General features: G+C 48.6%; 1 protein-coding gene and 1 long non-coding RNA gene across 4 annotated transcripts in view; one reads left to right on the forward strand and one right to left on the reverse strand.

The window, feature by feature from the left end:
- The window catches only part of LOC149436291 (galectin-1-like), a 391,735-nt gene that overhangs the window by 132,187 nt on the left and 232,413 nt on the right, over positions 1-27,135 (forward strand). The gene's annotated exons all lie outside the window — the stretch shown is intronic.
- Positions 23,905-25,527, reverse strand: LOC149436297 (uncharacterized). Its single transcript, XR_016308314.1, has 2 exons — positions 25,360-25,527; positions 23,905-24,263 (listed from the first exon to the last, which is right to left on the reverse strand). It is a non-coding gene; the product is annotated as an uncharacterized LOC149436297 (long non-coding RNA).

The raw sequence follows: 27,135 nt of genomic DNA on the forward strand, positions 1-27,135 counted from the left end.
CTCATACTCACAGCATCTGCCATCCTGCTTCCTTATCAGAGACACTTGTGATCAGCTGCTCTTCTACTTCTTCTTATATAGGAGGTCTGCTGAGGGTGGAGCCAGTCAGGAGGGAGGGATCACTCCGCCCACTGCTCCCTGGACTGACAATTGTTCCAGAACCGCTCATTACAGAGAATGAATGAAATGTGGATCCGCTGTGACTGAGCATGGGTCGTCCATCGTCACTCTGCTGGGATGTCACCACTCACCACAAACAGCAAGGGGGCAAAAGAGGACTATCCTCAAAGTCATTTCTACACCACAAAGGGGGAGATTTCCTAACACTGGAGGGTGCAAAATCTGCTGCAGCTGTGCATGGGAGCCAATCAGCTTCTCCCTTCAGCTGGATCAATGAAGCTTTGACAGGAAAACCTGGAAGCTGATTGGTTTCTATGCAGAGCTGCACCAGATTTAGGAATTCAACCGCAAAGTAACAATTTACATTACTTGATACACATTACATCATGTGAGACCCCTGACATCACATGAAATGCATGACATCATATGAGATCCCTGACATCATATGAGACCCCTGACATCACATGAGATGCATGACATTATATGAGACCCCTGACATCATATGAGACCCCTGACATCACATGAGATGCATGACATCATATGAGACCCCTGACATCACATGAGATGCATGACATCATATGAGACCCCTGACATCACATGAGATGCATGACATCATATGAGACCCCTGACATCACATGAGATGCATGACATCATATGAGACCTCTGACATCACATGAGATGCATGACATCACGAGACCCCTGACATCACATGAGATGCATGACATCACGAGACCCCTGACATCACATGAGACGCATGACATCACGAGACCCCTGACATCACATGAGACGCATGGCATCATATGAGACATAAAGGATATAATAACAAAGATAAGTGGCAACAGAAAAAGTCCAAGTGGTCCATCGAGTCTGTTTCCTTTTTTAATTGCTTCGTTATTTATTTATTTATTATATTGGTGTGTTGTCTGAGTCTAGATCCATGTTTGCCCCAAGCATGTCTGAAGCCACTTACTGCTGACTGACTCACTACCTCTGCTGGAGGTCTATTCCAACCATCAACTACCCTTTCAGGAAAATATGACTTTCTAAGATGAGTTGGGAACTTTCCTCCAGTCAGTTGGAGGTCATGTCCCGTGTTCTTCATCTTGGCTTCATACTGAACATCCTGCCCTCCAGAACCTTATTCTCCCTCTTGATGTATTGAAAGGTTTTGGTCATGTCCATCCTTTCCCTTCTTTCCTCCAGACTGTACATATGACGTTCCTGCAGTCTCTCCTGATATGTTTGATCCCTCAGACCTTTCACCATTTGTGTTCCCCGTCTCTGGACTCGTTCTATCTCATCAATATCTTTATGGAAGTGAGATCTCCAGAACTGGACACAGTATTCTAAATGAGGTCCAACTAAAGATCCATGTAGAGGACCCAGGACCTCCAATACATCACATGAGAGGCATGACATCCCAGGAATTGTCATTACTGATCCTAGTATGGGGGGGCACGGCACAGCCAGGCACCCCATAGTGGACGTGCTAAAATTATGATTATTATTATACAGGATTTATGGCACCAACAGTTTGCGCAGAGCTGTACAATATAACGGGAGACAATACAATTACAATACATTTCAGTACAGAAGGAATAAGAGGGCCCGGCTCATGGAGCTTACAATCTAAAGGAAGGGGGAGGTGATACAAAGGGTGATAGCTGCGGGGGATGATCTCGTGGAGGTGATTCAGATTGGCAGAGAGGGGTGGAGGACACTGAGTGGAGGCCAGTGGAGGGATTGGCAGAGAAGGGTGGAGGACACTGAGTGGAGGTCAGTGGAAGGTTTGGCAGAGAGGGTTGGAGGACACTGAATGGAAGCCAGTGGAGGGATTGGCAGAGAGGGATGGAGGACACTGAGTGGAGGCCAGTGGAGGGATTGGCAGAGAGGGGTGGAGGACACTGAGCGGAGGTCAGTGGAGGGATTGGCAGAGAGGGGTGGAGGACACTGAATGGAAGCCAGTGGAGGGATTGGCAGAGAGGGGTGGAGGACACTGAGCGGAGGTTAGTGGAGGGATTGGCAGAGAGGGGTGGAGGACACTGATTAGAGGTCAGTGGAGGGATTGGCAGAGAGGGGTGGAGGACACTGAGCGGAGGTCAGTGGAGGGATTGGCAGAGAGAGGAGGAGGACACTGAATGGAGGCCAGTGGAAGGATTGGCAGAGAGGGGTGGAGGACACTGAGTGGAGGCCAGTGAAAGGATTGGCAATGAGGGGTGGAGGACACTGAGTTGAGGCCAGTGAAGGGATTGGCAGAGAGGGGTGGAGGACACTGAGTGGAGGTCAGTGGAGGGATTGGCAGAGAGGGGTGGAGGACACTGAGTGGAGGCCAGTGGAGGGATTGGCAGAGAGGGGCAGCAGTCGCTGATCGGTTCGTAAGGTGTATGAGTCTAGCAGCAGCATTCATAATAGACTGAAGGGGGGATAGCCTGTGTAATGGTAGACCAGTGAGGAGGGAGTTGCAGTAATCAAGGCGGGATAAAACCAAGGCGTGGATGAGTTGTTTTGTGGTGTCATTGGTCAGGAAGGGGCGGATTTTGGAAATGTTCTGGAGGTTGAGGAGGCAGGATTTAGCCAGTGAGTGGATGTGGTGCCCAAAGGAGAGGTCAGAGTCTAGGACTACGCCCAGCACCCTGGCATGAGGGGAAGGACCAATGGTTGTGCTGTTGATCTTAATGGTAAAGTCATGAGTGGAGGATTGGGGGGGAGGTAATATTACAGCTCAGTTTTTGAAAGATTGAGTTTCCGGTAGTGGTGTGACATCCACGCTGATTTGTCGCTCAGTAGATTTGTGATACGTGAGGAGATTGAGGGGGTGAGCTGGGGAGTGGAGAGATAGATCTGGGTGTCATCAGCAAAATGGAAAATGGATCTTAACCCCTTCAGCACCAGAACTCTCCTCATGGCCGGTCACACTCGTCCTGCAGGAGATACATTCCACTACAACTTGGGACATCTGTACATCTGGGTATGAGAGGTCTGTGACAACTTCAATGCAATTTACCTTCAATTTGCTTGGGGCAAACACAGATCTAGACTCAGACAAAATACTTACCAACAAATAAATAAATAAACAAGGATACATTTAAAAAAGGAAACAGACTCGATGGAGCACTTGGATTTTATTCTGATGTCACTTATCTTTGTTATTATATTTTTTATGTCTCATATTATGTCTAGAGATGAGCGAATCGAAGTAGGCGAAGTGGAATTCGTTTCGAATATTAGAAAAATTTAGATTCGCGCCGAATCCGAAAATTAGCATACTTCGGATGCGCGAATCAAAATTTTTCCTAAAATGGCAGCGACATGTGCGGCGACGGAGCGGGGATGTCTGGGAAGGCGCGCAGACAAGGCGCGCTGACCCATAATGCATTCATTCATGACATGTGATCGCATTAGCCAATCAGCAGCCAGCCAGCCAGCCAGCCAGCACTGTGTAATGGTCGAGCTATAAATGGCGGCCACTTTAGAATTCTCCATTTGCCTGCAGTCATTCAAGAGAGGCAGACCTGGCTGTATTGAGGGAGAGAGTTAGGGACACAGAAACGTTACTTAGGGACACAGAAACGTTACTTAGGGACACAGAAACGTTACTTAGGGCCACAGAAACGTTACTTAGGGCCACAGAATCGTTACTTAGGGCCACAGAAACGTTACTTAGGGCCACAGAAACGTTACTTAGGGCCACAGAATCGTTACTTAGGGCCACAGAAACGTTACTTAGGGCCACAGAAACGTTACTTAGGGCCACAGAATCGTTACTTAGGGACACAGAACCGTTACTTAGGGCCACAGAAACGTTACTTAGGGCCACAGAATTGTTACTCAGGGACAGACACAGAATTGTTACTCAGGGACAGACAGAAATGTTACTGAGGGACACAGAATTGTTACTGAGGGACACAGAATTGTTACTGAGGGACACAGAATTGTTACTCAGGGACAGACACAGAATTGTTACTCAGGGACAGACACAGAATTGTTACTCAGGGACAGACAGAATTGTTACTGAGGGACACAGAATTGTTACTGAGGGACACAGAATTGTTACTGAGGGACACAGAATTGTTACTCAGGGACAGACACAGAATTGTTACTCAGGGACAGACACAGAATTGTTACTCAGGGACAGACACAGAATTGTTACTGAGGGACACAGAATTGTTACTGAGGGAAACAGAATTGTTACTGAGGGACACAGAATTGTTACTCAGGGACAGATACAGAATTGTTACTCAGGGACAGACACAGAATTGTTACTGAGGGACACAGAATTGTTACTGAGGGACACAGAATTGTTACTCAGGGACAGACACAGAATTGTTACTCAGGGACAGACACAGAATTGTTACTGAGGGACACAGAATTGTTACTGAGGGACACAGAATTGTTACTGAGGGACACAGAATTGTTACTCAGGGACACAGAATTGTTACTCAGGGACAGAAACAGAATTGTTACTCAGGGACAGACACAGAATTGTTACTCAGGGACAAAGAATTGTTACTGAGGGACACAGAATTGTTACTCAGGGACACAGAATTGTTACTCAGGGACAGACACAGAATTGTTACTGAGGGACACAGAATTGTTACTGAGGGACACAGAATTGACCTCCTCATGCTGCTGCCAGGTCCACAGTGTCTCATGGGTCCCTGTACGGCCTCCCATTGCTGCTGTCTCCATCGTCACACTCTGCCATGTGCCACTTTCAGGTCTCCTCACACTGCTGCTGGGTTCCATTTTGTCATAGAGTGCTGGCAGATTACGGGCGTCTCCCATTGCTGCTGCCAGGCCCCTAATCTGCCATGGGCCCCCGTACCGCCTCCTCATGCTGCTGCCAGGTCCACAGTGTCTCATGGGTCCCTGTACCACCTCCCATTGCTGCTGTCTCCATCGCCACACTCTGCCATGTGCCACTTTCAGGTCTCCTCACACTCCTGCTGGGTTCCATTTTGTCATAGGTTGCTGGCAGATTACGGGCGTCTCCCATTGCTGCTGCCAGGCCCCTAATCTGCCATGGGCCCCCGTACCGCCTCCTCATGCTGCTGCCAGGTCCACAGTGTCTCATGGGTCCCTGTACCGCCTCCTATTGCTGCTGTCTCCATCGCCACACTCTGCAATGTGCCACTTTCAGGTCTCCCACACTCCTGCTGGGTTCCATTTTGTCATAGGTTGCTGGCAGATTACGGGCGTCTCCCATTGCTGCTGCCAGGCCTGTAATCTGCCATGGGCCCCTGTACCGCCTCCTCATGCTGCTGCCAGGTCCACAGTGTCTCATGGGTCCCTGTACCGCCTCCCATTGCTGCTGTCTCCATCGCCACACTCTGCCATGTGCCACTTTCAGGTCTCCTCACACTCCTGCTGGGTTCCATTTTGTCATAGGATGCTGGCAGATTACAGGCCTCCCATAGCTGCTGCCAGGCCCCTAATCTGCCATGGGCCCCTGTACCGCCTCCTCATGCTGCTGCCAGGTCCACAGTGTCTCATGGGTCCCTGTACGGCCTCCCATTGCTGCTGTCTCCATCGCCACACTCTGCCATGTGCCACTTTCAGGTCTCCTCACACTCCTGCTGGGTTCCATTTTGTCATAGGTTGCTGGCAGATTACGGGCGTCTCCCATTGCTGCTGCCAGGCCCCTAATCTGCCATGGGCCCCCGTACCACCTCCTCATGCTGCTGCCAGGTCCACAGTGTCTCATGGGTCCCTGTACCGCCTCCCATTGCTGCTGTCTCCATCGCCACACTCTGCCAGTTGCCACTTTCAGGTCTCCTCACACTCCTGCTGGGTTCCATTTTGTCATAGGATGCTGGCAGATTACAGGCATCCCATAGCTGCTGCCAGGCCCCTAATCTGCCATGGCCCCCTGTACCGCCTCCTCATGCTGCTGCCAGGTCCACAGTGTCTCATGGGTCCCTGTACCGCCTCCCACTGCTGCTGTCTCCATCGCCACACTCTGCCATGTGCCACTTTCAGGTCTCCTCACACTCCTACTGGGTTCCATTTTGTCATAGGTTGCTGGCAGATTACGGGCGTCTCCCATTGCTGCTGCCAGGCCCCTAATCTGCCATGGGCCCCTGTACAGCCTCCTCATGCTGCTGCCAGGTCCACAGTGTCTCATGGGTCCCTGTACCGCCTCCCATTGCTGCTGTCTCCATCGCCACACTCTGCCATGTGCCACTTTCAGGTCTCCTCACACTCCTGCTGGGTTCCATTTTGTCATAGGATGCTGGCAGATTACAGGCCTCCCATAGCTGCTGCCAGGCCCCTAATCTGCCATGGGCCCCTGTACCGCCTCCTCATGCTGCTGCCAGGTCCACAGTGTCTCATGGGTCCCTGTACCGCCTCCCACTGCTGCTGTCTCCATCGCCACACTCTGCCATGTGCCACTTTCAGGTCTCCTCACACTCCTACTGGGTTCCATTTTGTCATAGGTTGCTGGCAGATTACGGGCGTCTCCCATTGCTGCTGCCAGGCCTGTAATCTGCCATGGGCCCCTGTACCGCCTCCTCATGCTGCTGCCAGGTCCACAGTGTCTCATGGGTCCCTGTACCGCCTCCCATTGCTGCTGTCTCCATCGTCACACTCTGCCATGTGCCACTTTCAGGTCTCCTCACACTGCTGCTGGGTTCCATTTTGTCATAGAGTGCTGGCAGATTACGGGCGTCTCCCATTGCTGCTGCCAGGCCCCTAATCTGCCATGGGCCCCCGTACCGCCTCCTCATGCTGCTGCCAGGTCCACAGTGTCTCATGGGTCCCGGTACGTCCTCCCATTGCTGCTGTCTCCATCGCCACACTCTGCCATGTGCCACTTTCAGGTATCCTCACACTCCTGCTGGGTTCCATTTTGTCATAGGATGCTGGCAGATTACAGGCCTCCCATAGCTGCTGCCAGGCCCCTAATCTGCCATGGGCCCCTGTACCGCCTCCTCATGCTGCTGCCAGGTCCACAGTGTCTCATGGGTCCCTGTACGGCCTCCCATTGCTGCTGCCAGGAGGCAGCAGGGTCGCAGCAGTGTCAGTGGAGGCAAACGGCCACGGAGTAGAGCACCAGCTCCACTGCAGCCTACCACCACGGCCAGTAGTGGTGCCGGTGTGCACAGAGGAAGTAGCAGTCAGCCAGTGAGGAGTAGCGGGGGCAAAGTTTCCTACTCAGAGGTGTGGCAAGTTTTTGTCAAGCCGCCCGAGGAAGTAAACGTAGCCGTATGTCGACTATGTGGCCAGAAAGTCAAGCGTGGCCAGGGGGCCCATGTTGGGACTACAGCGTTGCGTCAGCATATGCAGCGTCGCCATTCGGTGGCCTGGGAAAACCGTGATAAAGATACGGCGGTTCTGCCTGCCCCAGCCCAGGGTTCCATTTTGTCATAGGGTGCTGGCAGATTACGGGCCTCCTATTGCTGCTGCCAGGCCTTAATCTTCCATGGGCCCCTGTACCGCCTCCTCATGCTGCTGCCAGGTCCACAGTGTCTCATGGGTCCCTGTACCGCCTCCCATTGCTGCTGTCTCCATCGCCACACTCTGCCATGTGCCACTTTCAGGTCTCCTCACACTGCTGCTGGGTTCCATTTTGTCATAGGATGCTGGCAGATTACAGGCCTCCAATAGCTGCTGACAGGCCCCTAATCTGCCATGGGCCCCCGTACCACCTCCTCATGCTGCTGCCAGGTCCACAGTGTCTCATGGGTCCCTGTACCGCCTCCCATTGCTGCTGTCTCCATCGCCACACTCTGCCATGTGCCACTTTCAGGTCTCCTCACACTCCTGCTGGGTTCCATTTTGTCATAGGTTGCTTGCAGATTACAGGCCTCCCATAGCTGCTGCCAGGCCCCTAATCTGCCATGGGCCCCCGTACCGCCTCCTCATGCTGCTGCCAGGTCCACAGTGTGTCATGACATGTGCCACTTTCAGGTCTCCTCACACTGCTGGTGTGTTCCATTTTGTCATAGAGTGCTGGCAGATTACGGGCCTCCCATTGCTGCTGCCAGGCCCCTAATCTGCCATGGGCCCCTGTACCGCCTCCTCCTGCTGCTGCCAGGTCCACAGTGTCTCATGGGTCCCTGTACCGCCTCCCATTGCTGCTGTCTCCATCGCCACACTCTGCCATGTGCCACTTTCAGGTCTCCTCACACTGCTAGTGGGTTTCCATTTTGTCATAGGGTGCTGTATGGCCTCCCATTGCTGCTGCCAGGCCCGTAATCTGCCATGGGCCCCCGTACCGACTCCTCATGCTGCTGCCAGGCCCGTAATCTGTCATGGGCCCCTGTTGTCGCTTGTTGGCATATTCCGCTCATTCAGATGCTCCTTCTCCTGCTACTCCTCTTCACGGATTCCGTCAGCAGTCTTTCTTGGAATCCGTTTCCAAGAGACAACAGTTTGCGAGCACGCACCCGACGGTGCAGAAGCTGAACGTCCTCCTGTCCAAGTTGCTGCTGCCAGGCTCGTAATCTGTCATGCGCCCCTGTACCGCCTCCTCATGCTGCTGCCAGGTCCAGAGTGTGTCATGGGCCCCCGTACCGACTCCTCATGCTGCTGCCAGGCCCGTAATCTGTCATGGGCCCTGTACCGCCTCCTCATGCTGCTGCCAGGTCCACAGTGTCTCATGGGTCCCTGTACCGCCTCCCATTGCTGCTGTCTCCATCGCCACACTCTGCCATGTGCCACTTTCAGGTCTCCTCACACTGCTGGTGGGTTTCCATTTTGTCATAGGGTGCTGTATGGCCTCCCATTGCTGCTGCCAGGCCCGTAATCTGCCATGGGCCCCCGTACCGACTCCTCATGCTGCTGCCAGGCCCGTAATCTGTCATGGGCCCCTGTTGTCGCTTGTTGGCATATTCCGCTCGTTCAGATGCTCCTTCTCCTGCTACTCCTCTTCACGGATTCCGTCAGCAGTCTTTCTTGGAATCCGTTTCCAAGAGACAACAGTTTGCGAGCACGCACCCGACGGTGCAGAAGCTGAACGTCCTCCTGTCCAAGTTGCTGCTGCCAGGCTCGTAATCTGTCATGCGCCCCTGTACCGACTCCTCATGCTGCTGCCAGGCCCGTAATCTGTCATGGGCCCCTGTACCGCCTCCTCATGCTGCTGCCAGGTCCAGAGTGTGTCATGGGTCCCTGTACGGCCTCCCATTGCTGCTGCCAGGCCCGTAATCTGCCATGGACCCCCGTACCAACTCCTCATGCTGCTGCCAGGCCCGTAATCTGTCATGGGCCCTGTACCGCCTCCTCATGCTGCTGCCAGGTCCACAGTGTGTCATGGGTCCCTGTACGGCCTCCCATTGCTGCTGTCTCCATCGCCACACTCTGCCATGTGCCACTTTCAGGTCTCCTCACACTGCTGGTGGGTTTCCATTTTGTCATAGGGTGCTGTATGGCCTCCCATTGCTGCTGCCAGGCCCGTAATCTGCCATGGGCCCCCGTACCGACTCCTCATGCTGCTGCCAGGCCCGTAATCTGTCATGGGCCCCTGTTGTCGCTTGTTGGCATATTCCGCTCGTTCAGATGCTCCTTCTCCTGCTACTCCTCTTCACGGATTCCGTCAGCAGTCTTTCTTGGAATCCGTTTCCAAGAGACAACAGTTTGCGAGCACGCACCCGACGGTGCAGAAGCTGAACGTCCTCCTGTCCAAGTTGCTGCTGCCAGGCTCGTAATCTGTCATGCGCCCCTGTACCGCCTCCTCATGCTGCTGCCAGGTCCAGAGTGTGTCATGGGCCCCCGTACCGACTCCTCATGCTGCTGCCAGGCCCGTAATCTGTCATGGGCCCTGTACCGCCTCCTCATGCTGCTGCCAGGTCCACAGTGTCTCATGGGTCCCTGTACCGCCTCCCATTGCTGCTGTCTCCATCGCCACACTCTGCCATGTGCCACTTTCAGGTCTCCTCACACTGCTGGTGGGTTTCCATTTTGTCATAGGGTGCTGTATGGCCTCCCATTGCTGCTGCCAGGCCCGTAATCTGCCATGGGCCCCCGTACCGACTCCTCATGCTGCTGCCAGGCCCGTAATCTGTCATGGGCCCCTGTTGTCGCTTGTTGGCATATTCCGCTCGTTCAGATGCTCCTTCTCCTGCTACTCCTCTTCACGGATTCCGTCAGCAGTCTTTCTTGGAATCCGTTTCCAAGAGACAACAGTTTGCGAGCACGCACCCGACGGTGCAGAAGCTGAACGTCCTCCTGTCCAAGTTGCTGCTGCCAGGCTCGTAATCTGTCATGCGCCCCTGTACCGACTCCTCATGCTGCTGCCAGGCCCGTAATCTGTCATGGGCCCCTGTACCGCCTCCTCATGCTGCTGCCAGGTCCAGAGTGTGTCATGGGTCCCTGTACGGCCTCCCATTGCTGCTGCCAGGCCCGTAATCTGCCATGGCCCCCCGTACCAACTCCTCATGCTGCTGCCAGGCCCGTAATCTGTCATGGGCCCTGTACCGCCTCCTCATGCTGCTGCCAGGTCCACAGTGTGTCATGGGTCCCTGTACGGCCTCCCATTGCTGCTGTCTCCATCGCCACACTCTGCCATGTGCCACTTTCAGGTCTCCTCACACTGCTGGTGGGTTTCCATTTTGTCATAGGGTGCTGTATGGCCTCCCATTGCTGCTGCCAGGCCCGTAATCTGCCATGGGCCCCCGTACCGACTCCTCATGCTGCTGCCAGGCCCGTAATCTGTCATGGGCCCCTGTTGTCGCTTGTTGGCATATTCCGCTCGTTCAGATGCTCCTTCTCCTGCTACTCCTCTTCACGGATTCCGTCAGCAGTCTTTCTTGGAATCCGTTTCCAAGAGACAACAGTTTGCGAGCACGCACCCGACGGTGCAGAAGCTGAACGTCCTCCTGTCCAAGTTGCTGCTGCCAGGCTCGTAATCTGTCATGCGCCCCTGTACCGCCTCCTCATGCTGCTGCCAGGTCCAGAGTGTGTCATGGGCCCCCGTACCGACTCCTCATGCTGCTGCCAGGCCCGTAATCTGTCATGGGCCCCTGTACCGCCTCCTCATGCTGCTGCCAGGTCCAGAGTGTGTCATGGGTCCCTGTACGGCCTCCCATTGCTGCTGCCAGGCCCGTAATCTGCCATGGGCCCTCGTACCAACTCCTCATGCTGCTGCCAGGCCCGTAATCTGTCATGGGCCCCTGTACCGCCTCCTCATGCTGCTGCCAGGTCCACAGTGTGTCATGGGTCCCTGTACGGCCTCCCATTGCTGCTGTCTCCATCGCCACACTCTGCCATGTGCCACTTTCAGGTCTCCTCACACTGCTGGTGGGTTCCATTTTGTCATAGGGTGCTGTATGGCCTCCCATTGCTGCTGCCAGGCCCATAATCTGCCATGGGCCCCCGTACCGACTCCTCATGCTGCTGCCAGGCCCGTAATCTGTCATGGGCCCTTGTACCGCCTCCTCATGCTGCTGCCAGGTCCAGAGTGTGTCATGGGTCCCTGTACGGCTTCCCATTGCTGCTGTCTCCATCGCCACACTCTGCCATGTGCCACTTTCAGGTCTCCTCACACTGCTGCTGGGTTCCATTTTGTCATAGGGTGCTGTATTGCCTCCCATTGCTGCTGCCAGGCCCGTAATCTGCCATGGGCCCCCGTACCGACTCCTCATGCTGCTGCCAGGCCCGTAATCTGTCATGGGCCCCTGTACCGCCTCCTCATGCTGCTGCCAGGTCCAGAGTGTGTCATGGGTCCCTGTACGGCCTCCCATTGCTGCTGTCTCCATCGCCACACTCTGCCATGTGCCACTTTCAGGTCTCCTCACACTGCTGGTGGGTTCCATTTTGTCATAGGGTGCTGTATGGCCTCCCATTGCTGCTGCCTCCACCGCCACACTGTGGCTCCACACTCTGGTTTTGGCCCCGTGACTGCCCAAATGAGTGAAGTGTGCGGTGAAGATCGACGGCACTCATCTGCATGTCATACTGACTGACAGTATTATTTCTCTTCCCCAGCAGACTCCAAGGGCATTTAAATTAAAGGTACAGTGTTCTGCACTAATATAAAGGCTCTCTGAAGCCTAGAAACACCCTTTTATAAGTTAAATTCGCAGCGAATATATTCGACTCGAATCAAAATTTTTTCACGAATTCGCCGAATCAGTCGAATCGAATTTTTGAATAATTCGCTCATCTCTAATCATATCCCCCCCTTATATATTATACATGGTGATCATATCCCCCTTATGTATTATACATGGAGATCATATCCCCCCTTATTTATTATACATGGAGATCATATCCCCCCCTTATGTATTATACATGGAGATCATATCCCCCCTTATATGTTATACATGGAGATCATATCCCCCCTTATGTATTATACATGGAGATCATATCCCCCCTTATGTATTATACATGGAGATCATATCCCCCTTATGTATTATACATGGAGATCATATCCCCCCCCTTATGTATTATACATGGAGATCATATCCCCCCCCTTATGTATTATACATGGAGATCATATCCCCCTTATGTATTATACATGGAGATCATATCCCCCCTTATGTGTTATACATGGAGATCATATCCCCCCCTTATGTATTATACATAGAGATCATATCCCCCCTTATGTATTATACATGGAGATCATATCCCCCCCTTATGTATTATACATGGAGATCATATCCCCCTTATGTATTATACATGGAGATCATATCCCCCCCTTATGTATTATACATGGTGATCATATCCCCCCCTTATGTATTATACATGGAGATCATATCCCCCCTTATGTATTATACATGGAGATCATATCCCCCTTATGTATTATACATGGAGATCATATCCCCCCCTTATGTATTATACATAGAGATCATATCCCCCCTTATGTATTATACATGGAGATCATATCCCCCCCTTATGTATTATACATGGAGATCATATCCCCCTTATGTATTATACATGGAGATCATATCCCCCCCTTATGTATTATACATGGTGATCATATCCCCCCCTTATGTATTATACATGGAGATCATATCCCCCCTTATGTATTATACATGGAGATCATATCCCCCTTATGTATTATACATGGAGATCATATCCCCCTTATGTATTATACATGGAGATCATATCCCCCCTTATGTATTATACATGGAGATCATATCCCCCCCTTATGTATTATACATGGAGATCATATCCCCCTTATGTATTATACATGGAGATCATATCCCCCCCTTATGTATTATACATGGTGATCATATCCCCCCCTTATGTATTATATATGGAGATCATATCCCCCCTTATGTATTATATATGGAGATCATATCCCCCTTATGTATTATACATGGAGATCATATCCCCCCCTTATGTATTATACATGGTGATCATATCCCCCCCTTATGTATTATACATGGAGATCATATCCCCCCTTATGTATTATACATGGAGATCATATCCCCCTTATGTATTATACATGGAGATCATATCCCCCCTTATGTATTATACATGGAGATCGTATGCCCCTTATGTATTATACAAGGAGGTCATATCCCCCCCCCTTATGTATTATACATGGAGATCAAATCCCCCCTTATGTATTATACATGGAGATCAAACCCACCCCCCACTTTATGTGTTTATACATGGGGGTCAGGTCCCCCCCCCCTTAATCTCCTCTTCTCAGTAGAGAATACATTCAGTTCCTCTAATCTCTCCTGATAGCTGAGTTCCTCCATGCCTCGTATCAGTTTGGATCCCTTCTCTGTATGTCCTCTTTTTGTGAATTGGTGCCCAAAACTAAACTGCATATTCTAAATGAGGTGTTACTAATGATTTGCACTTTGGGGGGGAAGGGGGGGGGATCTCTCTGGAGTCTATACTTTTTTTTTTTTTTTGTACAAGAGGATTTTGCTTTCTTTAGAACTCGCAGCTTGCATGCAATTATTAAGCTCATGATCTGTCGGAAGCCCCAGATCCTTCTCCACCTTTGACCCCCCCCAGTTGTACCCCCCCCCCTAGTTTGTATGATGCATATTCTTATCCCCCAAGTGCAGAACATTACATTTATCAACATTAACCCTCATTGGCCCCATTGTCCCCCAATTACACAGAGCATTGAGGTCGGATGTAAGTTGGAGACATCCTGGAAGGACGTTATTCCCCGGCACAGCTTGGTGTCATCTGCAAAGACTGGAACGGGATTTAAGTTCAGGCCCATTATCATTTATAAATATATTAAAAAGGAAGGGTCCCAACACTGAGCCTTGGGGTACCCCACTAATAATCCTGAGCCTTGGGGTACCCCACTAACACTGAGCCTTGGGGTACCCCACTAATAACCCTGAGCCTTGGGGAACCCCACTAAAATGAGCCTTGGGGTACCCCACTAACACTGAGCCTTGGGGTACCCCACTAATAACCCTGAGCCTTGGGGAACCCCACTAATAACCCTGAGCCTTGGGGTACCCCACTAATAACCCTGAGCCTTGAGGTTCCCCACTAATAACCCTGAGCCTTGGGGTACCCCACTAATAACACTGAGCTTTGGGGAACCCCACTAATAACCCTGAGCCTTGGGGTACCCCACTAATAACCCTGAGCCTTGGGGAACCCCACTAATAACCCTGAGCCTTGGGGTACCCCACTAATAATGCTGAGCCTTGGGTTACCCCACTAATAACCCTGAGCCTTGGGGTACCCCACTAATAACCCTAGACCAGAGTATGAATTAACCACTACTCCCTGAATACGATCTTTTAGCCAGTTTTCTACCCATTTACATGCAGATTTTTCCAGCCCGTAGACATGACCTTACACAGTGTCGTTGACATTGGCTGAACCTCAATGACCAGGTTGTCCTCTAGTTGAGAATCACAATGCATTTAAAGGATCCCTGACTGGAAATGGGGTGCGCAGTACAGTCTTGCTGGGCAAAGAGAGAACGCCTGCAAAGAGCCCCACATCAGGAATAGCTGGTTGAGTACAACACACAAGAACCTATACAGAAATAGTTGCAATACTGTCAAGGAAATATGAACCAGTAAGCATGTGAAAGATGAATCTCACCGCTTTAGGTAAAAGTCAATCACAGGAGGAAATATTATGAGCTCAGTTTTAGAAAGATTGAGTGTGAGGAAGTGGTAGGACATCCATGCCGATATGTCAGTTAATATGTTAGCAATGCAAGAGGAGACTGAAGGCGTGAGGAGTAGAGAGATAGATTTGAGTGTCAGAGATGACACTGGAAGCCATGGGAGTTTATCAAGTGACAAAGGGAGGAGGTGTAGATAGAGAAAAAGCAGGAGAGGTCCATGGACAGAACCTTGAAAGACTTACAGAAAGGAAGTGGTGGAGGAATCAGTAAAAAGATAGACAACAAAGTGCTGCGATGGGTAAGAATAGAATCAGGAGAGGTCAGAGTCTTGAAGACCAAATAAGTGGAGGTTGAGCAAATGGTCAACAGTATGATAGGCCACAGAGGTGTAGGAGTATGGCGTAGTGGCCATTGGTTTCAGCAGTGAGTTTTAGTAGAACAGTTTCAGTGAAGTGTAGCAAGCAAAACCCAGACTGAGGGGTCAAGGCGATTGTTGTCAGTGAGGAAGGAGTTCAGACAGTTGTGGACAACACATTCGTAAAGTTGAGGTAAACGGGAGCAATGAGATGGTTTTTAGTTTAAGGCTCGTGGGGTCTTTAAACATGTGCTGATCACCCCCATACTTTAAGAGGGAAAGATGCCACTGCAGAGTTAGAGATTGAAGTAGTAAGTGAGCATATGATAGAAAGGATTGCTGTAGTTGTGAGGGAATGGGTCAAGCCAACAGTAGTAGCAAGGTCAAAGTGGAAAGCGTTGAGGGTGGTTTTGTTCAGGATATGTTGAGTGGGATCAATATCGGTGCAGTGGAGATGTCCCCACAAAATGCCTCCATCTTGTTTTTGAAGCAATCTCGTGAGCAGCAAGTTACTGGGTGAAGGTGGAGAAAGTACAGCGTTGAGACGAGGACTGGATGATAGTATTAAAGAGCGTGACAAAGTAGGCTTGTCTGGCAAATGGGCAGAAGGCATATTATTTTAAGAAGGCAGATTTCTATAGAGAAAATACTTGCTGGGATCTGGTTTTACTCCACAATCACTCCAGGGCACGGCTATGTCTCTTCAGATTTCTGGTGTCATCTGTCTGCCGATGTTGTAATGGTCAGGGCCTGATAACTAGTGAGAGGAGTAAGTGAATCCAGTGTTTGAGAGAACTGTTTAATCCAGCACTGATTTGATGAAGCCCACCTCCTGCAATCCAGCTGACCCCCCCCCCCCCCCCCCAATCACCACAATAAGTACAGCAGCTCTCCCCATTTGGAACACAGTTTGCATATAGAATTTGTCATTCCAATCTCTGACTCACTGGAAATGGCAATAGTGTGGTCATGGAAACACTTTGACCAGGGACTTAATGTCACTTTTTTGGGGAAAATAACAAGAAAAGTCAAACAATTAAAACAAATCAGTGAGAATTCAGCCTTTTTTACTTAATGGTTAAAGCTTGCGGGAACCAGACATTTTTAAAACCATTTAATAATCAGAAAGTCTTGGCCTTACTGGACATCCATGAAATCAGCCTACACATGCAGGAAAAGCAGCATTAGCACCCTCTTGGTTACTGCGTGCCTTCTGAAAGTAATGCAACAAATGTCCAGCAGGAGGGCGCTATGCAGCAGGCAGGGATGCTATCCACCACAGCAATCAATACAAAGTCAGTTTAGAGCTGAATAAACAATGATCAGACACAATACAGCTCATTGGAGTTTATTTGAAATGTGGATGAAATTCATTTCTAGTAAATGATCTGAGCAAAAACACAAGGTCTGTCTATATGAGCAGCAAGGATGCAGATTGTAGGGAGGGGTGTTACGAAACCAGAAAAACCCCTTCATCCACTATGGCCACCACAGAGCCTGGATATGAACACGTGGGACAGGCGGCTCCTCCATTTCTGGATTCTTCATTTTATTGTGATGGACTTGAGCTGGAGGTGTCTCACGGCCAAGTAGGAGATCTCCTTTGTGGAGAAGCGGACTGGAAATGAGAAAGGATTTCCTGTAGGTAATTGTATGGTGATCTTGTCTAGTGCAAACTGGAAGCAAGCCTGTAAGAGAGGTAACAGTGTCAACTTTCTAGACAAAAGAAAAAACCCACCAATGAGTGCTGGCCATAGAGACCATCACCAAAATACTTCAACTAAACTTTATTACATAAGATATATGCATGTATTCTTTTTTTTTGACTGTACATTAATTAAATGCAACACATAAAGAAGGATGCACTTCCATTGCAATTTTATGGACAATCTGTCACCTAAACAAATGACTGTAGCCCTCAGGAGATCAATAGCTGTTGGCCAGTTTGGAGTCCTGATCTGCCAGCCAGTCTCACCCAGGGTTCCTTCAGAGGCTTCTAGGGTTTCCTGGAGCTTTGGCTGATTAACCTCCAATTTGATTGAGTGCTTATTTTGGGCCCCAACATTACTTGGTGGGGCCAGCTTCATGACAGATTAACTTTTTCACTGCCTGTAAGTGGCATTTTGACCAATGCTGAAAGTGGAGCATTCTTACCAATGGCCACCAATGTAAGGGGCATTGCCCCCACTCACTACCAATGAGCTGGTTTTGGAAGGGGTTCCCCAAAGACATAACTATGCCCCAGAGGAACCCTTGAGATTTTTGAAAGGCTCCTGTATGCTACATAGATATAGCATCTACACTACATGCCGATGGTTGGCATTGGGAAAGTGCTGTGACTCAACTGCACTGGGGCTCTGGCATTTTGACAGCGAACCGTAGGGGGCAGGGCTTAACATTTGATGTTTGTATCAAGGGAAGGTTATGCCTCAGTTATCCATACTGAGATGTGCAGAACACCATGAACAAACCATATCTGCAAATAATCCAAATCTTGTACTTTCTAAAGTGTTAAACAGTATCCCCCTTCCAGGGGTGCCAAATACACATTTGTCCTGATAAAGGCCCCATCTGCCACTGTCCCAGCCATGGCTCCAATTCATACATGTCCATGGACAAGGGGCCCATCTACCATGACAGACTTGGGTAAATGAGAGCCATTATTCTGGGGCAGTTATTTTATTCTACCCCATATAAAATTAAGGCTTGTCACAGTTTGAGGAATTCTGCCCCCAGAAATGAATTTAGATGAACAGAGCATTCATCAGCAGTAATATCCATTCCCTGCCTCTCCCTCACACTCTGTTTATGGAGAGACATGCATGTGTGCCATGTTGAGGATACAGAGAAAATACCAGAGTAGTAGTATGATGCCAATGATCTTATGTTACCAGCCCCCCCACTCAGATTGAGCCTTTACAGGGGACTTTACGTGTCCCTCTTCTTATCACACAAGATTTTAAAAACACCACATTTAAAACAAAAATGTCAGAAAAATGTGATGGCAAAATTCTCAGCCATTAATCTGAGCAACCAAAACCATTTGCTAGGAATTATATCATAGGCCACAATGGCAGCATGATGGAATCTATTGGACATTCCCATCTTTCATGGAATGAGCTGAAGGGACAAACATAGCAGAGTCTATATACACTGGACTTAAGCCATCACTGGCTGCCTACTGCATCTTTCAGAGATGTGTCCAATATGAACACTGATGCCTCTTGGCACCATCCAACATGCCCCTCCCAGTGTAGACATACCATGGTGTCAGATCCCTCCTGGAAGGGGAAGAAACTCTCCCTCTGCTCTTCTCCCCAGACATTGTCCACCATTGAGTTCATAACTATCAGGAGTTGGACTCCTTCATAGTCAAATCGAGGACTAAAGTGTAGCACAAGATTCTTCTCATCTGTTCCCAAGATGATGGCAAACCTAGAAAGACAGAAACCATTATTCTACTCAGCTGACCTTGTCAGATATAGTACTCAAGTCATTCACCAGTGGTACTCCCATGGGAGTCAGAGGTACTTCAGTCTCCAAAAATATTAGCTAATATTTACTAATTGGGAGGCAGAACACTAAAGGTTAGCTTGTATAACATGGGGCCCTGCTAATACATCTCTAAACCAAAAGTACCTAAAGTAAACCTGTAGCCTGGATATAAACACACGGATGTCTACATATTGAGTGCCTATAGTAGACGTGTACTGACACGAAACGCGTCTAGGAGGAGCCTTCGCACGCCTTGACGTTACGCCGCCGGGTCAGGAGGTCCGGCGGCCCACCTATGGTTTTCACTGGTCAGTGTATAGATTCCCTTTTTTTTCAAGCTGCTTATACAGGCTGCAGGCATGCGTTTTGTAACTTCTGTGGTTTTACGTATTTGTATTTAATAAATAATTTTAAACATACTACACTATGAGTATTTTTACTCCTTATACCTGGCACTGAGTTCCCATACCTCAGCCCCAGCATTTTTAGGTTCTTTGTGTGGATCCAAGGAGCAGTGTGATCCGACCAGGCCAGCATCGTCTTACCACCGACGGACCATCTGGGTACTATAAAGCAGCGCCTACATGGGACCCCGGCTACATGAAACCTGTACATGTGTATTATAATTGCGCTTCTGGTAAGCAGGCAATTTATCTATTCCTGGGATTGGATTACACCTATACTCCCTGCGAGTCCCCCATCACTGAACTGTTTATCATCTTTAATATTCCTATATTTGATGACCGCATATAATTGTCACTTGGAGATTATTTGTAGCGCTGCACTTGTATTGTTTCTATATTGAGTGCCAATTAAACTTTGAGACAAGCCCTCACTGATATTTGTAGTTGCAGCCACTGTGGAACAATTCATCCTGAATATTTGCAAGAGAAACAGTGAAGTGATTCAGGTCTGGTCTAAGCACTCTGCGATTGCATGCTACTAGTGTGGGAGGAAGGGTGATCTGAGCTGAGAGTCAATGCTGTGGAAGGGAGAAGGGTGAATTGGGCCAAGGAGTCACCACTAGGAGGGGGGAGATGATCACATTAAAGCTGAGCTACTGAGTTCCTGCAAGAAGGAAGAGCCAAGAAGTCACTACTATGTGTCCTTTCACTCCCTGTTGCCATTCCTGAGGTGTTGGACCTTTAACTAGGTATGCAGTAGGGACAAAGTGCTTTCTGCTATTCATTTTGAGGATAAAATCATCCACAGTGCCTGCAGCTATAAAATTTATTGGAGTCCAGGAGAAAAAAAAAAAAAAAAAAAGTGTAGCAGAAGGCATGTCAGTTATTTCATATGATGCAATTTTGTAACAATGCAGAAACCCAAATGATTGAGCTAAACATGCTCTGAGCCAAACAATCTGTCAGGTATATGAAGGACCGAGCATACCAAAACCCCAGCGAGGGGGGGGTCAGTAGGATGTTCTGTACACAGAGCACACTTTTCTACTTTTTCAAGTTAAACTTTTGGCAAATTATTCTACAGAGAAAATATATAATAAATAGCTGAAGGGAGAAACAGGACTTACTCTTTACAGTCCAATGGAATGAAGCCCTCCACTTCCACGGAGTGACCAGGTTTGAGGCTGATGCTATCGAAGGTAACAGTCTGTATGGGAGGAGAGAATTATTACACCGATTATAGACAGAAGAGATCTCATGGTTGCAGCTACTGAACTCAGAATAAATATAGGATTTGAGGGTCGCAGCACTTTGTTGAGAGATTTGTGGAGAATGGAGGGAGCACAGACTACCCCGGCCGATCACAAATGTATTCTAAGGACTTCACAATATATACATTTTCTATTATAAATGTTCATGTCATGTATGGCGGCTGCCCAGAGCTTTATACAAGTTATAGTCCCATCTACAGACAGCCGGATGGTGCCAATTACTGACCGGCACAAGGCCTGCCCAGCATTCACGTTTAGTAATGTACTTGGTACAGGGGCGGACTGACCATTTGGAAACTAGGGCACAGCCTGAGGGCCCGGGGTCAGTATCATCCCAACCACTGCCAACATCCAGCAACCTTATAACCTCCACTTTCCTCAGCCCTCAACACTAGGCCCGTCACCATCCTCAACACTACGCCAACCATTCCCCACAGAAGCCATTTGCTCAGCTCTGGCAGCTTCCACCAGTGCTCATACATATACCTCCACCACCCACATCAAACCAGCCCGACACCAACTTGTGTCCACACCAAGCAAACCAATACTCACCACTACCCACCACACTACACCCACCATCCCCCACAGAAGCCATTTGCTCAGCTCTTGCAGCTTCCACCAGTGCTCATACTCACATTATCTGCCATCCTTCTTCCTTATCAGAGACACTTGTGATCAGCTGCTCTTCTACTTCTTCTTATATAGGAGGTCTGCTGAGGGTGGAGCCAGTCAGGAGGGAGGGATCACTCCGCCCACTGCTCCCTGGACTGACAATTGTTCCAGAACCACTCATTACAGAGAATGAATGAAATGTGGATCCGCTGTGACTGAGCATGGGTCGTCCATCGTCACTCTGCTGGGATGTCACCACTCACCACAAACAGCAAGGGGGCAAAAGAGGACTATCCTCAAAGTCATTTCTACACCACAAAGGGGGAGATTTCCTAACACTGGAGGGTGCAAAATCTGCTGCCGCTGTGCATGGGAGCCAATCAGCTTCTACCTTTAGCTGCTTCAATGAAGCTTTGACAGGAAAACCTGGAAGCTGATTGGTTTCTATGCAGAGCTGCACCAGATTCTGGACTCTCCAGGTTTAGGAATTCAACCTCAAAAGTGACAATTTACATTACCTGCCCACATCCCCCAACACAATACCAACCACTACATCACAACCAGCAACACTATACTGATACACATCATATGAGACACACAAGAAACAAAAACAAAGATAAGTGACAGCAGAAAAAAGACCAAGTGCTCCATTGAGTCTGACACATCTATATTTGAGATCTGTGTTTGCCCCAAGCATGTCTGAAGCCACTTACTGCTGACTGACTCACTACCTCTGCTGGAGGTCTATTCCAACCATCAACTACCCTTTCAGGAAAATATGACTTTCTAAGATGAGTTGGGAACTTTCCTCCAGTCAGTTGGAGGTCATGTCTCCGTGTTCTTCATCTTGGCTTCATACTGAACATCCTGCCCTCCAGAACCTTATTCCCCCTCTTGTATGGGTAACCTGAGACATCTGTGCACCTGGCTATGGGTAGTGTGAAATGCCTGTGCACCTGGCTATGGGTGGTATGCTAGTTCTTTGCAGTTGGGGTGTGACAAATTATTCAATTTACCTGTGAGTGGTTATGTTAAGGCTCATTTATGTGTATATATATACACATTACACACACAATGTTTGACCACAAGGCGCTGATTGCCGATCTCATTTCTTGAGGCTCTTCCAGGACAGTACAAATAATCTTCCAATTACATTTTTTGAAAGCATTTAGTAAGAAGCTTGGGGATTCGCATGGGGTTGTATACTCCTGAATATATATATTTTTTTACTATTCTGGCACTAGTGAAGTATAGCATCCTCATAACTGATGTGGAGCTGATCAGGGATGCTGACAATATTTAAAAAATATATATAAAAAACCCACAAAAACACTTGATCACCATTGTAACACTGCACTCAGAGGTGGTGATGAGGGATTTATACTTTATTTGCAGTTACGCTGAAGATCATTGTGATAGCAAAGTTTAATGGTCATGAAAGGGGTTAACCATTCAGGACAACTAGTGACTGGCTACAGATAATCACAGGGTACTAGGATTGGGCCAATCACAGCTGTTATGAACAAATTCATTCGTAACAGCTTTGTTATGAATGTGATTAACTGGGCTCCAAGGACCAGGATCCAGATTCCAGTGTCTGGGGGTCACAGCCAGGGAGGCATTTACCACAAGCCACTTGCATAGGGTGGCAAATTTCAGGCACCTCCCCCCAGAAGGGATAGAAGGGACACAGGTGGGATCCGAGAAAGGCTGCATGATGATGTCTGTAGAGCCTGACTCTCGTTCCCGGGTATATCTGGAGCTGTGAAGAGGAGTGTTTCTCCATTGCGGGGGGGGTTAGTGGAAGGGGTGTTGGTCAATGTCAGGCTCTCTCCGTGGGGGCAGACAATCGTTGCGCTAGGGCAGCACAAAACCTAAATACACCACTGGGCACAGCAGTTGTGTGGGGACGGCCTGGCACCCCTCTTAGCCAAAGCGATGTTCATGTTCTGTCTGCTGGTGCCAACCAGCTGCAGTCTATACACTGACTGGTTAGCAATTTCCACTTCCTTTACTATACTGCTGCAATTACTACACCCAATGCTACTACTATTACCATCTTACCACAACTAGTACTACTCCTATCACTACCAATGCTATGCCATTACTACCACACTTCTGCTAGAACTGCTCCTACCCCTCCTCCACCCAACGTATCTTATAGCCGCCATACCCCCTGCTACAAATATTACATTTTCTCAACACTATCCTTCCTATGCTGCCACCACTTTACTCCCCATGCTATGTAGTTACTACTACCCCTAGTCTACTACCCGTACACTGAGCCTAAAGCTGCTCCAGCATCTCCTTCCCCTGCTGGAGTACTACTACATTCACTGCCACAGCTACTGTGTACCTTCTAAGGCTACATTCACACTTGAGCAGTTTGTAGCTTGAAGCTCCAAAAACATCAAATTGTTCTCTATGGTGCCCGTTTGTGTGATCAGGTGTGAACAGGCACCATAGAGAACAAATTTTATTTCCTCAAGTTTGAGCTTCAGAACTTAAAGCTACAAGTGGCTCAAGTGTGAATGCAGCCTAAAGGTAACGCAACCAACCTCCAGCAGGAGGGCGCTATAGACTACAGCAATGAATACAGAGTCAGTTTAGTGCTCAATAATAAGATTGATCAGACAATAGAGCTCATTGGATTTTATTTGAAATGTGGATGAAATTCATTTCTAGCAAGTGATCTGAGCAAAGCACAATGTATGGCTACATGAGCAGCAAGGAGGCAGATTGGAAGGAGAAGGGTACAAGACAGAATAACATTTCTCTCCATCCATTATGGCCATTTCACAAGAGCCGGGATATGGACACGTGGGAGAGGTGGCTCCTCTATTGCAGATTCTTCATGTCAGTGTGATTGACTTTAGCTGGAGGGTTTTCAAAGACAAGTAGGAGATCTCATTTATGCGAAAGCGGACTGGAAATGTGAGAGGATTTCCTGTAAGCAATTGTATGGTGATCTTGTCTTGCTCAAACAAGAAGGAAACCTGTAAGAAAAGATGGCAGTGTCAGCTTGCTGGACTAAGGAAGGATGTGCTTCTGAAGCTGCAATGTTTTAGTAACAGGGTCTGAGGACGGTCTGTCATCTAGATCAATGACTCGAGCCCTCAGATCAATAGCTTATGGCCAGTCTGAAGGAACCCTGGGTGAGAATGGCCAGCAGACCTGGACTCCAGAGGTTTCTAGGGGTACCTAGACTTGTGGCCAATTAAACTACCATTTGATGGTACCTGCCTATTTTTGGACCCCCAACACAAGTTTGTGGAGCCAGCTTCATGACAAATTCTCACTGCCTGTAAGAGTGGCATTTTGACCACTACCAGAAATGGGGCAACACACTGAAATGGTTTTAGCAAGGGTTTCCCAGAGATCAAAAAAATTTCAATGGTTTCACTGGGGCCAGTGGTGGAGAGGCTGCTGTATGCCATGCAAGCTATACAACATCTACACTACATGCCATGTATTAGAACCATGAAAGTGCTAAAGGCTCTGTTCTACAGGATTCCCTGTCAGATGACAATCTCCCCCTTCCAGGAGCCCCAATACACACCTCTTAGCCATGGCTCAAGTGAGCCCTTGGACAAAGGTCTCATCTACCATGACTGGCTTAGGGTAAAACACGATTTAAAGTTGCAGGCCAGCCCCCCACTACTCCCCAGATTGAGACTTTACAGAGTCCATGTCAGGGATTTCCTTATCCCTATTCCCTCGTTTTCCTAAAATATTCATCCAACATGTATATCAATGACATGCATACACAAAATGGAAGGAAAATGTTACATGAAAACATTTTGCAAGCCAATATCTGACAATCATTAATGTTAACAATAGCAACAAATTGCTAGGTGGTATATCAATGGCAGCATGATGGAATCCATTGCATCTTCCCATGTGGAAGGGTCTCATCCTCCATTGAATGAGCTGAAGGATTGACCCATCATAGCAAAGAAAGCCTATATACCCTTTACCTAAGCCATCACTAGCTGCCTACTGCATCTTTTAGAGACTGATGTGTCCAATATGAACAGTGATGACACTTTGCCCCATCCACCATTTTTCCTTCCCCTCCCAGTGTAGACATACCGTGGTGTCCGATCCCTTCTGGAAGGGGAAGAAGTTTTCCTTCTGCTCTTTTCCCCAGACACCGTTCACCTTTGAGTTCAAGTTTAACACGAGCCGGTCTTGACCATAGGAAAAGCGAGGATTAAAGTGTAGCACATAATTCTTCATATCTGTTCCCAAGTTTATGGCAAACCTAGAAAGACAGAAAAAGCAAATATTCTGCTCAGTTCTGGTCAGATATAGTACTTGATTCCTTCACCTGTGGTACTCAGGTGTCACTGCTAGGAGGGGGAGCTGAGAAGTCACTACTACTTTGCGCCCTTTCACTCCCTCTTACCATTGGACCTCTAACTAGGTAATTAGTAGCAATGAAGCGCTTTACTGTAGATTGAGGAAAAATTCCTCCACAGTGCCTGCAGCTATACAATTTGGTGAGGTCCAGGAGGAGAGAGATAGAAGTCAGCTGGCATCTCATATGGTGAAATTGTGAGAATGTAGACACAAACATTTAAGCTAAGTTTGCTGTGAGCAACACAAAGTCAGGCATTTGAGGGACCACGCATGCCGAATTCCCAGCGTGTAGGGGTCAGTAGGATGTACTGTACACGGAACACTTTCCTGCTTCTGCAAGGTAAACTTTAGGCAAATTATACAGAGAGCAGACATCTATTGTATAATAAGTAGCTGAGGATGGAACCGTGACTTACACTTCACAGTCCACCGGAATGAAGCCCTTCACCTCCACAGAGTGACCAAGTTTGAGGCCGAGGTTATCAACGGTAAAAGTCTGTATGGGAGAAATTAGAGAATTATTACTCCCTGTATAATGGGGGGGGGGGGGATTATTACACCATTTATAGACAGGAGAGACATCTGATGGTTGCACTCAGAATAAGTTAGGGATTTCTGTGGGTGGCAGCACTTTGTGTGGGAGAGTGAAGGAGCTCAGACATCCCCAGCAGATCACAAATGTCTAATAACACATCAATGACATGACAATATATACATTTTCTCTAACATTCATGTCATGTATGCCGGCTGCCCAGACCTTTATAAGGTATAGTCCCATCTACAGACAGCCGGATGGTGCCAAGGCCTGCCCAGCATTCATGTTTAGTAATTATGTACTTGGTGGGTACAGTATGAGTTGAATTCTGGTCAGCATGTTAGTTTGTCATCATGTGTGCATCAAATATCTGATCTGTCCAGCGTATTCCCCCTACACCCTTCCCACCCCCAGCTTCCATCCTGCATGGAAAGAGTTAATATGGCACAAATGGTTTAACCCAGAGCAGATGGACAAGTCACATCTCAGAACCGGACCGTTTATAACACTGCACATTAGTACAAATCACACAGAGGGGAAGGCATGGATATAATGAGCCACTATGGGCAAGTGTGGAGGAGGGGAGTGTGAGCCATACCAGTATATACCCAATATTAAGACGGCCCAGCTCTGTGCCAGAAGACCAAAATACATGCATTATAACCTAAACTGAAACAAACACAAATCCACACCCAACAACCCCACATCAAGCCACCCTATACTCACCATAATCCACATTTCTCAATGGTACACCAACTAGAACCAGAAACTATATTCCCACACCAAAATAGGTCCACCCCAAGCAAACCTATCAACCAACACACCACATTTGTTCACCTTTGCAGCTCCCACTAGTAGTGAACATAATCATACACATATGATTACACCCAATACTAAGAATACACAGGAAGGCAGGCCCAACTCTGTGCCAGAACACCAAAACACATACATCATACCCTACATAAATGGAT

Source organism: Staurois parvus, unplaced genomic scaffold, assembly GCF_062004578.1.
Source record: "Staurois parvus isolate SC_StPar_1 unplaced genomic scaffold, SC_StPar_1.0 ptg001381l, whole genome shotgun sequence".
Lineage (NCBI taxonomy): Eukaryota > Metazoa > Chordata > Amphibia > Anura > Ranidae > Staurois > Staurois parvus.